The 14,274-nt window shown below is 44.8% G+C and overlaps 1 protein-coding gene and 1 long non-coding RNA gene across 11 annotated transcripts in view; one reads left to right on the forward strand and one right to left on the reverse strand.

Moving 5' to 3' along the window:
- Positions 1-14,274, forward strand: part of LOC137355913 (transcriptional-regulating factor 1-like) — a 216,766-nt gene that overhangs the window by 13,276 nt on the left and 189,216 nt on the right. Inside the window, exon 2 of one of the 9 annotated variants that reach the window (XM_068021548.1) lies at positions 3,632-3,709. The exons of 3 other annotated variants lie outside the window; for them this stretch is intronic. The gene's annotated coding sequence lies outside the window, so the exon portion shown is untranslated. 5 more of the 9 variants (XM_068021545.1, XM_068021551.1, XM_068021540.1 and 2 more) reach the window with 5 other exon arrangements.
- LOC137355914 (uncharacterized) overlaps positions 3,532-14,274 on the reverse strand; it is a 182,121-nt gene continuing 171,378 nt past the window's right edge. For both annotated transcript variants that reach the window (XR_010970981.1, XR_010970980.1), the window contains exons 3-4: positions 12,265-12,406; positions 3,532-3,682 (exon numbers count right to left, since the gene is read on the reverse strand). This is a non-coding gene — a long non-coding RNA (uncharacterized lncRNA). The remainder of the gene's footprint in view (positions 3,683-12,264; positions 12,407-14,274) is intronic.

Consider the following 14,274-nt stretch of genomic DNA (forward strand, 5'->3'; position numbering starts at 1 on the left):
AAAAATAAGCCAAGATCTGTAGAACTTCTCGCCCCACCATGGTCTTCTTCTTCTGATGGTCCACAGCCTTTTCTGAAGTCAAACTTAGCCTTGTCTATACCCACTGCCCTGCCCTCATCCTCTCCGCTACTGACACTGCAAGAATTGGTCTCTTTGCACTCCACAATCTGCAATCACTGGGATGGGTGAGGGTGATCACCTCCGCATGATATTTGTCGTGAAACCTTAAATGTGGGTTTGACAATGTGTGAGCAGATAATACCTGGGGGGATTTTAGATCAGGATTCATTTAAGACAGAGATGAGGAGAAATCTTTTCCCTCAGAGGGTGGTGAATCTGTGTAACTTTCTTCCCCGAAGAATGGTGGAGGCAGGGTCACTGAATATTTTTAAGGCCGAGGTAGACAGATTCTTGACAAACAAGGGAGTCAAAGGGAATCGGGGGTAGGCAGGAAAATGGAGTTGAGTCCACAAACAGATCAGCCATGATCTTATAGAATGGTAGAGCAGGCTCAAGGGGTCAAATAGCCTACTTCTGCTCCGAGTACGTATGAAGTATACTTTTCTGGAGTGTAATTACTGTCGTTATGTAGGAAATATGGCAGCCAATTTGCACACAGCAATTTCCCTCCAAAATGTGGTAATGAATGGATAACCTGTTTTATTGATGTTGGTTGAAGGATAAATATTGGCTACAGGACACTGGGGTGAACTCTACTGCTCTTCTTCCAATAGCGACCATGGGATCTTTTACATCTGCCTGAGGGGTAGACGGGGCCTCGGTTTAATGTCACATCTGAAAGACAGCATCTCCGATAGTGTCCCATCCCTCAGTACTGACACTAGGGAGTAGCAGCCTGCATCATATCTCTGGATTGAGGGCTCGAACTCATAACCTTCTCACTTAGGGGCCAGAGTGCTACCTGCTGAGCTGTAGCTCACGCCAGTTAATAGTGTGACATTTATGTAAATCACTTAAAGCGTGCACTCACTCGCCTTCTCTATCTCGCTACAAGTTGCCATAGGACAGATTAATTAATTTTTTTAAGGTTAATCAGGAGATTGTACTGAGTTCTGTATTTACATGGTGGGGGGGAACCATACTGAGTAATTCTATCACCCACACAATCTACCGTTCTGAACAGGTGTGAAAGAAAAACAAATCTCGTGTGGGTACTGACATTTAGTGGCTGCTCACAGCCTCTGAGGTTTCAGAATGACTACAGCACCTCCCCCAGGTACAAGGTATTATGTTGTTTTTTGTACCTGGAGGAGTTATCGACAGTAATTGTGAAACAGCAGGTATGGGGATCAGAATTTCTCTTTGAGGGTGGAGAGGGGGCTGCATGAGGTCTCTGGCCTTTAAGCCAAAACATCCACCCAACATTGCCCCGTAATTCCCAAGAAAACCAGAAATCTGTGACTTAGTCCCATTCCTTGCTTCTCTCCCACAGTGGTCACTCCTCATTTGTCAAGCTAAAAAAAAAGAAAGAAATGGCATTGAAGCAGACTTTTTGAAGCATAGTCACTGTTGTAATCTTGCACAGATCATCTGCATCAGTGATGTTGGTTGAGGGATAACTATTGGCCCCAGGACACCGGGGAGAACTCCCCTGCCCTTCTTCCAATAGTGGCCATGGGATACTTTACTTACCAATCCAGAGACATGAGCATATAATCCAGGGCGACATTCACAGTGTCCATACTGAGGGTATGCTGAACTATCGGAGGGTCAGTACTAATGGAGTGCCACACTGTCGGAGGGTCAGTACTGAGGGAGTGCTGCACTGTCGGAGGGTCAGTTTTGAGAGAGCACTGCACTGTCAGAGGGTCAGTTTTGAGAGAGCACTGCACTGTCGGAGGGTCAGTACTGGGGGCAGCGCTACACTGTCAGAGGAGCAGTACTGTGGGAACACCTCACTGTCGGAGGGGCAGCACCGAGGAAACATGTCACTGTCGGAGGGGCAGTACCGAAGGAATGCTTCACTGTCAGAGTGGCAGTACCGAGGAAACATATCACTGTCGGAGGGGCAGTACTGAGGCAACGCTTCACTGTCAGAGGGGCTATCTTTCAAATGAGACATTAAATCGAGGCCCCCTTTGCCCTCTCAGGTGGATATAAAAGATCACACGCTCACTATTAGAAGAGGAGGGGAGCTCTCCTCAATGTTCTGGACCAATACTTATGCCTCAAACAACCACTTGGAAACAGATTATCTGATCAAAAGCATAAATCTGGGGATGCTGGAAATCTGAAATAAAAACAAAAAATGCTGGAATTGCTCAGCTTCTGTGGAGAAAGAAACAGAGTTAACATTTCAGGTCGATGACATTTGGTTAGACCTGAACTCCACAAATGCTGCCAAACCTGCTGAGCATGACCAGATTATCTAGTCAGTTACTTCGTTGCTGTTTATGGGAGCTTCCTGAGGGCAAAAAGGTCCAAGAACAGATACGTATTGTTTTATTTTTCTACTGACTTGAAACGATTCATTGTGGAAATGGCCTCAGAAAGTGAAACAAATGGGTTAGGATGCAGGGTGGAGCAGGGTGTGGACAGTTTGTCGAAAATTGGAACTCCAGTCTATTCCATCTTTCAATGAGATTGTGGCTGATCTTTGACTTAACTCCATATAAGGACCATTGCCACAGTTTGTGGAACGGATGGGCTCTAGCAGATGAATCACCCCTTTATCTATTTTCTACTAGAGTTAACAAAATTGAGGTTCATGGAATAGGAGGGTCGTGTCCAACTGGATTTTAAAAATTGGCTTAAGGACAGAAAACAGCAAGTTGTGGTAAATGGTTATTTTTCAGACTGGAGGTTGGGAAACAGTGGTGTTCTCCAGGGGTCAGTGCTAGGACCACTGCTGTTTATGCCACAGATAAATGACTAGAGGATCGTGTCCAGTTCTGGTCATCACACTTTAGGAAGGATATGAGAGTCTTTGAGAGGGTGCAGAGGAGATTTACTGTAATGGTTCCAGGGATGGAGTATTCTAGTTACAAGGTTAGGTTGGAAAAGCTGGGTTTCTTCTCCCTGGAGCAAAGGAGATTGAGGGGAGATTTTATAGAGGTGTACAAGATTATGATAGGCTTAGATAAGTTAGACAAGGAAAATCTGTTCCCATTATCTGATGATACAAGGACTAGAGGACAGAGACTGAAGGTTTTGCACAAGAGATGCAGGGGGAGTATGAGGAAGAAGGTCTCAACGCAGTGAGTGGTAATGATAGAACTGTCTGTCCACAGGGGTGGTAGAAGTGGAGATGATCAATGATTTCAAAAGGAAATTGGATGGGCACTTGAAGGAAATAAACTTGCAGGGCGACGGAGATCGAGGGAGGGGCGGGAATGGAACTGACTGAATTGCTCTACAGAGAGCCAGCATTGTCTTAATGGGCTGAATGGCCTCCTTCTATTCCCTAAATGACTATGAATAAGAGAGTCAAACCCAGTTAATTCACAGTTAGCTATTTTGGAGTATACATACATTCACAGAGAGGAAAATATTTTGTGTTCTTACTATAACAACGTGCCAAAAACTCCAGTGATCCACAACCGAATGTCATGAGAGTGCCATCAATTTCTCTGTTTTTCATGATTCCTTCCTTCTTCTCTCATGTCCTCAGTATTCCTATTGCTATAGGATGTTCCAGAAGGGGACAGTGGACACGAACCAACTATAGAGAAACCACAAATGATACAGGGTAGGGAAGCATGCTTATAGCAATGGTCTGTTTAATGTTCTGAACAAGTGCCTCGAGAATGATCAATGTGATGGGGAGGCTTGACCGTACGAGGAGTTGCGATTGAAGTTTCTAGCTGCCATGGAGCTGTGTTTGGGTTATTGTCACACAACACTGTGATTGGGTTATTGTCACACGGACACTGTGTTTGGGTTATTGTCACACGGACACTGTGATTGGGTTATTGTCACATGGACACTGTGATTGGGTTATTGTCACACGGACACTGTGTTTGGGTTATTGTCACACGGACAATGTGATTGGGTTATTGTCACACGGACAATGTGATTGGGTTATTGTCACACGGACACTGTGATTGGGTTATTGTCACACGGACACTGTGTTTGGGTTATTGTCACACGGACAATGTGATTGGGTTATTGTCACACAGACACTGTGATTGGGTTATTGTCACACGGACAATGTGATTGGGTTATTGTCACACGGACACTGTGATTGGGTTATTGTCACACGGACACTGTGTTTGGGTTATTGTCACACGGACACTGTGATTGGGTTATTGTCACACGGACACTGTGATTGGGTTATTGTCACACGGACACTGTGTTTGGGTTATTGTCACACGGACAATGTGATTGGGTTATTGTCACACGGACACTGTGTTTGGGTTATTGTCACACAGACACTGTGTTTGGGTTATTGTCACACGGACACTGTGTTTGGGTTATTGTCACACAGACACTGTGATTGGGTTATTGTCACACGGACAATGTGATTGGGTTATTGTCACACGGACACTGTGTTTGGGTTATTGTCACACGGACACTGTGTTTGGGTTATTGTCACACGGACAATGTGATTGGGTTATTGTCACACGGACACTGTGATTGGGTTATTGTCACATGGACACTGTGTTTGGGTTATTGTCACACGGACAATGTGATTGGGTTATTGTCACACGGACACTGTGTTTGGGTTATTGTCACACGGACACTGTGTTTGGGTTATTGTCACACGGACAATGTGATTGGGTTATTGTCACACGGACACTGTGATTGGGTTATTGTCACACGGACAATGTGATTGGGTTATTGTCACACGGACACTGTGATTGGGTTATTGTCACATGGACACTGTGTTTGGGTTATTGTCACACGGACAATGTGATTGGGTTATTGTCACACGGACAATGTGATTGGGTTATTGTCACACGGACGCTGTGATTGGGTTATTGTCACACGGACACTGTGATTGGGTTATTGTCACACGGACACTGTGATTGGGTTATTGTCACACGGACAATGTGATTGGGTTATTGTCACACGGACACTGTGATTGGGTTATTGTCACACGGACAATGTGATTGGGTTATTGTCACACGGACACTGTGATTGGGTTATTGTCACATGGACACTGTGTTTGGGTTATTGTCACACGGACAATGTGATTGGGTTATTGTCACACGGACAATGTGATTGGGTTATTGTCACACGGACGCTGTGATTGGGTTATTGTCACACGGACACTGTGATTGGGTTATTGTCACACGGACAATGTGATTGGGTTATTGTCACACGGACACTGTGATTGGGTTATTGTCACATGGACAATGTGTTTGGGTTATTGTCGCACAGTCACTGTGATTGGGTTATTTTCACACGGACACTGTGATTGGGTTATTGTCACATGGACAATGTGTTTGGGTTATTGTCGCACAGTCACTGTGATTGGGTTATTGTCACATTGGCACTGTGATTGGGTTATTGTCACATGGACACTGTGATTGGGTTATTGTCACACGGACACTGTGTTTGTGGTATTGACACACGGAGACTGTGATTGGGTTATTGTCACATGGACACTGTGATTGGGTTATTGTCACATGGACACTGTGATTGGGTTATTGTCACACAGACACTGTGTTTGGGTTATTGTCACACAGACAATGTGATTGGGTTATTGTCACACGGACACTGTGTTTGTGGTATTGACACACGGAGACTGTGATTGGGTTATTGTCACACGGACAATGTGATTGGGTTATTGTCACACGGACAATGTGTTTGGGTTATTGTCACACAAACACTGTGATTGGGTTATTGTCACATGGACAACGTGTTTGGGTTATTGTCACACGAATGCTGTAATCGGGTTATTTTCACACAGATGCTCTGATTGGGTTAATAAAAGCAAAATACTGCAGATGCTGGAAATCTGAAATAAAAACAGAAAGTGCTGGAAATACTCAGCAGGTCAGGCAGCATCTGTGGGGAGAGAAGCAGAGTTAACTGGTTCAAGCTTGTGACCTTTCATCAGAAGAGTACTTTAGATGGGTCTGTTTTTGTCCAGTGTGTGCAGGAGGGTTTTCTGACACAGTATGTGGACAGGCCAACCAGCGGCGATGCCACATTGGATTTGGTACTGGGAAATGAACCCGGCCAGGTGTTCGATTTAGATGTAGGTGAGCACTTTGGCGATAGTGATCACAATTCGGTTAGGTTTACCTTAGCGATGGGCAGGGACAGGTATATACCGCAGGGCAAGAATTATAGCTGGGGGAAAGGAAATTATGACGCGATTAGGCAAGATTTAGGATGTGTAGGATGGGGAAGGAAACTGCAGGGGATGGGCACAAACGAAATGTGGAGCTTATTCAAGGAGCAGCTAATGCGTGTCCTTGATAAGTATGTACCTGTCAGGCAGGGTGGAAGTTGTCGAGCGAGGGAGCCGTGGTTTACTCAAGAAGTTGAAGCGCTTGTCAAGAGGAAGAGGGCGGCTTATGTTAGGATAAGACGTGAAGGCTCAGTTAGGGCGCTTGAGAGTTACAAGCTAGCCAGGAAGGATCTAAAGGGAGGGCTAAGAAGAGCAAGGAGAGGACACGAGAAGTCATTGGCGGATAGGATCAAAGAAAACCCTAAGGCTTTCTATAGGTATATCAGGAATAAAAGAATGATAAGAGTTAGAACAGGGCCAATCAAGGATAGTAGTGGGAAGTTGTGTGCGGAATCAGAGGAGATAGGGGAAGCGTTAAATGAATATTTTTCGTCAGTATTTACAGTAGAGAAAGAAAATGTTGCTGAGGAGATTACTGAGATACAGCCTACTAGGCTAGATGGGATTGAGATTCACAAGGAGGAGGTGTTAGCAATTTTGGAAAGAGTGAAAATAGATAAGTCCCCTGGGCCAGATGGGATTTATCCTAGGATTCTCTGGGAAGCCAGGGAGGAGATTGCAGAGCCGTTGTTGTTGATCTTTATGTCGTCATTGTCGACAGGAGTAGTGCCGGAGGACTGGAGGATAGCAAATGTTGTCCCCTTGTTCAAGAAGGGGAGTAGAGACAGCCCTGGTAATTATAGACCTGTGAGCCTTACTTCGGTTGTGGGTAAAATGTTGGAAAGGGTTATAAGAGACAGGATTTATAATCATCTTGAAAAGAATAAGTTCATTTGCGATAGTCAGCACGGTTTTGTGAAAGGTAGGTCGTGCCTCACAAACCTTATTGAGTTTTTCGAGAAGGTGACCAAACAGGTGGATGAGGGTAAAGCCGTGGATGTGGTGTATATGGATTTCAGTAATGCGTTTGATAAGGTTCCCCACGGTAGGCTATTGCAGAAAATACGGAAGTATGGGGTTGAAGGTGATTTAGAGCTTTGGATCAGAAATTGGCTAGCTGAAAGAAGACAGAGGGTGGTGGTTGATGGCAAATGTTCATCCTGGAGTTTAGTTACTAGTGGTGTACCGCAAGGTTCTGTTTTGGGGCCACTGCTGTTTGTCATTTTTATAAATGGCCTGGATGAGGGTGTAGAAGGGTGGGTTAGTAAATTTGCGGATGACACGAAGGTCGGTGGAGTTGTGGATAGTGTCGAAGGGTGTTGTAGGGTACAGAGGGACATAGATAGGCTGCAGAGCTGGGCTGAGAGATGGCAAATGGAGTTTAATGCGGAGAAGTGTGAGGTGATTCACTTTGGAAGGAGTAACAGCAATGCAGAGTACTGGGCTAATGGGAAGATTCTTGGTAGTGTAGATGAGCAGAGAGATCTTGGTGTCCAGGTACATAAATCCCTGAAAGTTGCTACCCAGGTTAATAGGGCTGTTAAGAAGGCATATGGTGTGTTAGCCTTTATTAGTAGGGGGATTGAGTTTCGGAGCCACAAGGTCATGATGCAGCTGTACAAAACTCTGGTGAGGCCGCACCTTGAGTATTGCGTGCAGTTCTGGTCACCGCATTATAGGAAGGATGTGGAAGCTTTGGAAAGGGTGCAGAGGAGATTTACTAGGAGGTTGCCTGGTATGGAAGGAAGGTCTTACGAGGAAAGGCTGAGGGACTTGGGGTTGTTTTCGTTAGAGAGAAGGAGGAGCAGAGGTGACTTAATAGAGACATACAAGATAATCAGAGGGTTAGATAGGGTGGATAGTGAGAATCTTTTTCCTCGGATGATGATGGCAAACACGAGGGGACATAGCTTTAAGTTGAGGGGTGAAAGATATAGGACAGATGTCAGAGGTAGTTTCTTTACGCAGAGAGTAGTAGGGGCATGGAACGCCCTGCCTGCAACAGTAGTAGACTCGCCAACTTTAAGGGCATTTAAGTGGTCATTGGATAGATATATGGATGAAAATGGAATAGTGTAGGTCAGATGATCGGCGCAACATCGAGGGCCGAAGGGCCTGTACTGCGCTGTAATGTTCTAATGTTCTAATGTTCTAAGAACTGGCAAAGGTTAGAAAAGAATTAGGTTCAAAGCAAGTGAAGGGGTTGGGTAGGGATGGTGAGGAAGAGAACAAAAGGGAAGGTGTGTGATAGGCAGAGGACAGGAGAGATTAAATAACAAAGCTGTCTTGAGACAAAGGTCAAGTGTGTGTTAATGCTTGTGGTGAAAGACAAAGCATTAGTCCAGAGAGAGTGTTAATAGCAGAATTATGAGCAGCTCTGACTACATGAAGAACAGGCACATGGTTAAAAAATAAAATATAAAAAAAAGGCCAGTCATGCTCTGAAGTTATTGAACTCAATGTTCAGTCCACAAGGCTGTAGAGTGCCTAATCGAAAGATCAGGTGCCGCTACTCGAGCTTGTGTTGATGCTCACTGGAACACTGGAGCAGGTCAAAGACAGAAATGTTGGCATGAGAGCATGGGGGAGTGTTGAAATAGCTGTGTCCAACCTATTTCCCGCACTTCTGCCCTCACCCCTTCCCCTCCCTCCGAGAACTGCGACAGGGTTCCCTTTGTCCTCACTTTCCACTTCACCAGCCTCCACATCCAAAGGAGCATCCACTGCCATTTCCGCCATGTCCAGCGTGAGTCCACCACCAAACACATTTTTTTATTTATTTAGAGATACAGCACTGAAACAGGCCCTTCGGCCCACCACCGAGTCTGTGCCGACCAACAACCACCCATTTATACTAATCCTACATGAATCCCATATTCCCTACCACATCCCCACCCTTCTCCTACCACCTACCTACACTAGGGGCAATTTTACAATGACCAACATCTTCCCTTCCCCTCCCCTGTCAGCATTCCGAAGGGATCGTTCCTTAGGCGACACCCTGGTCCTCTCCTCCATCACCCCCGACACCTCGTCACCTTGTGATTGACAATTGACAGTGATTGGGTTATTGTTACATGGACACTGTGACTGGTGTATTTCTCAGACACTGTGATTGTGTTATTATCTCATGCTGGGTATTCACATCCATAGGGCACACGTACACAAGCACATTTCATGCACGCATACACCACGTCAGTGTTCCTCTGCAGGCAGTGGTTCTTTGCTGTTGTACCGAGCTGTGTTCAGTGCTCATTGTGTGATTTTTTTTTGCCCTGATTGGGGCAGGTGATTGGCTCTCCCTTCCTCAGCTTCCCGAGAACATGCAGATAAAACGAGTACACTCATTACCGTCCTGACTGTGCTGCTCGAAGCCACAAATTACACCAACGTTCTCATGTTATGACATTTAAAAAGGTACAACAGTGAGTTTGTGATATCTTTCTGGGGGTGGGTCAGGAATTGGTAACAATTATCGGTGAGAGGATCGCGAGTTATCCAGTATCCTTGTGAGGTCGACAAAGATGTTTAAAATACAGAAAAGGAAAGCGATGCTGTGGACTTTAGAGGGGAGAGTTTCGGGGCAGGAGGAAAGTTTCATCCAGCAGAAGGCTCAGACTTCGCAGGCAAGTGGCACAGCAATGCAGTTGTGGGGTATGTGTGGATACTGTCTGGAGTGTCCTACACTGAGGGCTTAACCTGCAATGTGCTGTTTTAGTTCAATTCGGTTGTGAATGGCCTAAAGCAGGCTACAAGTTGAAATATTTAAGTTGTTCTTATCCAAGGTCAGTTTGCCAAAGCTATTTTGCTCCTGGAGTGAATCGTTTAAGTGTTATTTTGAAGGGTTTTACACAGAAGGGTGTCTCAGGTATGCAGACTCTCAGTCTGATGGCCTGCAGCCTCTTCCCCAGGCCTCGTGCTGGCTCATGATCGGCAGTTTTACACAAAACAGCGTGCGCTCACTTATACAGAAAAAAAGTAAAAAAGAATTTTCATTTTTACAGCGCCTTTCACAACTTTAGGTCAGCTCAAACCACTTTACAAACAATTAAATACTTTTGAAGTGCGGACACTGATGTGGGTTCTACTCCCACTCTAGAGATGTAGGATATAATCTCGGCCAACACTCCTAGTACCAGTACTAGGGAGTGACGCACTGTCGGAGGGTCAGTACTGAGGGAGTGCTGCACTGTTGAAGGGTCAGTACTGAGGGAGAACTGCACTGTCGGAGGGTTAGTACTGAGGAAGCACGACACTGTTGGAGGGTCAGTACTGCCGGAATACTGCACTGCCTGAGGGTTAATAGTGAGGGAGTGCTGTACTGTCAGAGATGCCGTCTTTTAGATGAGATGCTAAACCTAAGCCCTGTCTGCCCTTTCGGGTGGATGTAAAAGAGCCCACAGTCACTATTGGAAGAAGAGCAGGCGAGTTCTCCCTGGTGTTCTGGGCCAAGATTTATCCCTCAATTAACAATTATAAACAGATTATCTGGTCAATAACACATTGCTGCTTATGGCATCTTGCTGTGCACAAATTAGCTGCCGCATTTCCTACATCACAACAGTGACTACACTTTAAAAGTACGTCATTGCTGTATAGTGCTTTGGGGCATCCAGAAGGGGTGAAAGGCATGGTTGAAATTATTTCTCTCTCTCTCTCTCTTTCATCATTGATTAAAGATCTTACAATGAAATAGTCGAGAAATCGTTCTGTTGACACAATTGACAGTGGTGGAAGGTATGAACCGTTGTTTCATTTTAATCAGTAAACAGTAAAAAAAAAAGCACAAAATGTGTAACCTTATACAGAGAGAGGTCTGTCAACCAAACTGAAAATTATTTAGTTACCAGGACTTGTGAGGTAAAATTATCCAGTAAACAGAGGGGGAAACGCACAGTGGTAGATTTTAAAATGCACTTTAGATATTTAATTTATGAACGGAAATATTCAGCTCTCCTCCGCTGTCGTTCTATCTAGGGTTCGAGCTGATTATAAATAACGCTCACACTCTGAGAAACTGAGTCCGGCAACTGTTTTCCAGTAAATGCAGATTTTTTTTTATTCGTTCATGGGATGTGGGCATCGCTGGCTAGGCCAGCATTTATTGCCCATCCACAACTGCTCTTGAGAAGGTGGTGGTGAGCTGTCTTCTTGAACCGCTGCAGTCTATATGCGGTAGGTACAACCACAGTGCTGTCAGGAATGGAGTTCCAGGATTTTGACCCAGTGACAGTGAAGGAAGGGCGATATAGTTTAGTTTAGTTTAGAGATACAGCACTGAAACAGGCCCTTCGGCCCACCGAGTCTGTGCTGACCATCAACCACCCATTTATATTAATCCTACACTAATCCCATATTCCTACCGCATCCCCACCTGTCCCTATATTTCCCTACCACTTACCTATACTAGGGACAATTTATAATGGCCAATTTACCTACCAACCTGCAAGTCTTTTGGCTTGTGGGAGGAAACCGGAGCACCCGGAGAAAACCCACGCAGACACAGGGAAAACTTGCAAACTCCACACAGGCAGTACCCGGAATCGAACCCGGGTCGCTGGAGCTGTGAGACTGTGGTGCTAACCACTGCGCCGCCGAATATAGTTCCAAGTCAGGATGGTGTGTGGCTTGGAGAGGAACCTGCAGGTGTGGTGTTCCCTTGCAACTGCTGCCCTTGTCGATTTAGGTAGTGGAGGTTGTGGGTTTGGAAGGTGCTGTCGAAGAAGGCTTGGTTCAGGTTTTCTGAACTGTCTTCTAAACTGAGCTGGGTAAAAGATTCCAGGCCTCTGTAGGTTGTTGTTGGGTAAGGGTGGTAAGGGTTATGGAACCAAGGTGGGTAGATGGAGTTCAGGTACTGATCAGCCCTGATCTGACTGACGAGCCAAACAGACTCAGGAGGGGCTGAATGGCCTCCTCCTGCTCCTGTGTCCATGTCTGTTCCAGCGTATATAACACGGTAATGAGGGAGAATTAATTAGAATTAGAAGAAAAGATTCCATTACCTGCAACCACATTTTGGGCCGGGCTATATCACAACTGTCTCCGATTAGCTGACGAGGAGCTCTGGCGGGTCCAAGGACAAAGAATATCCTTTCCAACAGTGGACTTGCTCCCAAACTGGAAAACTGTCACCCTTGGGCATACCTGGAGTCAGATACATAACAAAGAATTCATAAAAGCTATCATCTAAAAGACTGATGGCGATTCTCTTCTCTTGTAAAACAGACATACCCAGGCTCCCAATAAAGTATGTAGATTTTACTCACAAAAACAGACCATTCGGCCCAATTGCTCCATACTGGTGATTATATGCTGCATGAGCATCCTCCCATCCTATCAACATATCCTTCTATTCCTTTCTCCCTTGTGTACATATCTAGCTTCCCCTTAAAGGCATCTATGCTATTGGCCTCAGCTACTCCATAAGTAGAATGATAACAGTGATCAGAGTTCAGATAAATGGACAGAATGGAAAAGCTAGGTTTGTTCTGCCTAGAACAGAGAAGGGAAGGGAAACTTTGGGGATTTTGATAGAGATATCTCATCACTCAGTCAGTAAAGAAGTTTCTCCTGAACTCCCTATTGGATTTATCAGTGACTATTTTATATTTATGGCCCCTAATTCTGGTCTCCTGCAAAAGTGGAAACATCTTCTCTATGTCTACCCTATCAAACCCTCTTCATTAATTTTAAAGCCCTCTAACCGGTCACCCTTCAGTCTTCTCTTTTCTAGAGAAAAGAGCCCCAGCCTGTTCAGTTTCCCTGATAGTTTTAACCTCTCGGTTCTGGTATTATCATTCCGAATTCTTTTTATTTCCACCCTCTCCACTGCCTCTACATCCTTTTCTACTAATATGGAGACCAGAACTGTTCACAGTGACTCCAAGTGTGGTATATGGAGACCAGCTGGTTTTCACTGGTCAGTTGCTGGCATTGTTACAAGTGAGGCTGGATTGGGGCAATTTTTTTTTTCCCAGGCAAAAGCCGTGAAATGTGCTGAAATTCTGCCCACTGATTTACAGGTCGTACTGTGCCTCCCCCTGCTTATCACCCAACAGGTTCCAAGTTATTAACAGCTTCAGTTTTTGATTTGCCTTTTGATGGAATAGATTTTTGAAGATGGCAGGACAAGATGACCAGGCTGTTTAAAATGTATACGGGATCTTGTGCTTTATAAATTGAGGCATAGAGTGCAATAAGCAAGGAAATTACACTAAACATTATAAATCACTGGTTAGGCCCCAGCTGGAGTATTATGTCCAATTCTGAGCATTGCACTTCAGGAAGCATGTCAAGTCCTTGAAGAGAGTGTGGAGGAGATTTACTAGAATGGCACCAGAGACTTTAATTATGTGGAGAGACTGGAGAACCTGGGATTGGTCTCCTTAGAGCAGCGAAGGTGAAGGGGAGATTTAATAGAGAAAATCATGAGGGGTTTTGATAGAGTTCCCACTGACAGGAGGGTCGGTAACCAGAAGGACACAGATTTAAGATAATTGGCAAAAGAAACGGGGGGGGGGGAAATGAGAATTTTTTTTACACAGTGAGTTGTTGTGATCTGGAACGCGCTGCCTGAAAGGGCGGTGGAAGCAGATTCAATAGTAACTTTCAAAAGGGAATTGGATAAATATTTGAAAAGGAGAATTTTACAGAGCAATGGGGAAAGAGCAGGAGGAATGAGATTAACTGGATAGATCTTTCAAAGGGGCTATATTGCCTCATTTTGTGTTGTAAAGTTCAATGATCACCTGTAATAGCGGTTAACACCACTTTAGAGTATTTCCTCTAATTAGATATTGGACTTATTTATGGAACAAGGACTTTTTCGAACACCTCCAAATCCCGACTTGGGATTTTGTTCAACCCACAGGACAAAATACATTTTAATTGTACAATAATTTTAGTACATGGACGAATAAGAGATTTGGAATATCTTCTGTTGAAACCAGGCCACATATTAGGACAGGTTATCAAAAACTTGGTCAAAGGTAGGTTTTGAGAAGCTTCTTAAA

This window comes from Heterodontus francisci, chromosome 44 (genome assembly GCF_036365525.1).
Source record: "Heterodontus francisci isolate sHetFra1 chromosome 44, sHetFra1.hap1, whole genome shotgun sequence".
NCBI classification, from domain to species: domain Eukaryota; kingdom Metazoa; phylum Chordata; class Chondrichthyes; order Heterodontiformes; family Heterodontidae; genus Heterodontus; species Heterodontus francisci.